Source organism: Mus pahari, chromosome 4, assembly GCF_900095145.1.
Source record: "Mus pahari chromosome 4, PAHARI_EIJ_v1.1, whole genome shotgun sequence".
Classification (NCBI taxonomy): Eukaryota; Metazoa; Chordata; class Mammalia; order Rodentia; family Muridae; genus Mus; species Mus pahari.
The window spans coordinates 113,229,896-113,232,042 of NC_034593.1; positions in this window are offsets into that span (position 1 = coordinate 113,229,896).

A 2,147-nucleotide genomic window follows, 5' to 3' on the forward strand; every position below is an offset into this window, starting at 1 on the left:
GAGAGGCAGAGATAGGAGACCTATCCAGAAGCAAGAAGCTAGCTGGGCTGGAATACAGAAGCAAGAGAGTCGCTGTCTCCAAACAAGGTGAAGAAGAGAAATGGCTACTAGAGTTTGAAATTAACATGCCACATGCTTGATTTCAATGTCAGCCTATACAGTAAGTTGCAGGACAGCAAGGGCTACATAGACAAACCCTGTCTCTAATAAAATAAACAAAGAAAATATACACAAACCAAATTAGGTAATTTCTCAAAATTTTACTTAGAAAAAAAGGTTAAAGGATATATACGTTTGTTTCAAGAAATTCACAATCAATGAGGGAAGAACACTAAATTCAATAGAATTAATGAACAAATACATCATAATCAAAACATCACCAATCTGTCATAAACCAAAGCAGTAAACACACAGTGGCATGAATAAATATACATGTATATACACCCACACAGGTAAACACATGCACATATGCACATACACAAACTCACACACACTCAAAAGCAATGGGATACCTGAGGTGTTAGTAATTGTTTTATTTCAGGGTGTGTTTTAAAGTTAGATAGCTAGAAATATGAAATTGTTTTAATCTACTTCAGAAAATAATAATATTTTAGCTATATAGAATAACAAAAATTTTAAGAAAGCAAATATTTAAAAACTGGATATTCACTTATACATAAGTGATATTTAGTATCCATGATATTTAGCTTAATGTTTTATTCCATTCAGTGAAGAACCATATAAATTTATTTTATCTTTGGGTGTTAGTTATTATTTCAAAACTGCACTCTGTGAAACACACTGTTAATTAAAGTAATATTTAATAATTAGTAACATATATTATATTTTCATGCATTATTTTGAATCACTAATACCTACTGAATAGAAACACACTGAGAATCTTTATTTTACAATTAAGAGGGATGATACAAAGATTGACTATATTAAAATTTTGCATTTATGGAATATGCCTTATTTTTATTTTTAGTTTATTTAAATTTGACACAAATGATTGTTTCCAAATTTTGCATATAAAACTCCATATATAAATTAACAGTGTAATTTATGTACGTGAATAATTACATAGATTATCAAATACTGATCCAAAAGTAGAAATTTCCAGGCATATAGTTGCATTAAATTATATATTCATGCTGAAATACATTTTGAAGCACTGCTAAAGATTAATTGTAATATACCAAGATCAACTCCTAATTTTAAAATATGTTTCTTATTCTGAGATCATATTTTAAAGATTTCACATATGAATTAGAACATACTTTTGTACCTGATTGACTGTATACAATATAATGCTCTTTAGGTTTGTTTAGAAAGTACTGATTTGATTAATAGAAGGTCATAGGATCTGAATGAGGGAAGAGGGCACATATTTATCAAGCTAAAAAGGGATTTAAGCAGAGCCTTCACCCTGCATCAAGTAAGCTTCTTTTATTCAGTAGACAGAGTCCATTGTAGAAAAACACAAGCAAAGAAAATGCAGTTGTATTGCCCAGTCCCAGTAGATACATGACTAAAACACTTCCATGGGTAAGACTCATGGACCATTCCAGAAGAGGCAGCAGAAATATTGTAAACGCTAGAAGATCAAGGAGTTTGCTATGCGGACATGTCTCCTAGTAAAGTCAGAAGCTGCACCCATAAAATCACACCAATATGTGATTTTATATATAATAGCAGAGCTGGATAAAGAAGACATCAAAAGACATGGAATGGCAAGCCCAGAGAACCTCAAACCTACAAAAAGAGTTACAGGCAACTAAGGAATTCTGAGAGGTGAGGAAATCATATTCTCAGAGAAAAGCACACCAATTCATTATCCAATATCAAATGATCAGCTCCCAAAACATGCATACTGGTAAAATTATACAACTGAGCAGATTATATTTAGGAGTTACTTCACATATTCATATATGATAATAATAACAACTAATGCAAAAGAGTCTATGAATTTGAAAGAGAGCAATAATTACATAACAGGGCATTTTAGAAGTAGAATGGGAAGAAATAGATGTAATTACAATTTTGTAAATAAAAATGGATCCAGTATAGATCAACATAGATAAATAAGTGACTATTAAATCTAGGGTTGGGATAGAGGTGCAATGATCTTTTTTTTTTTTTTTTAA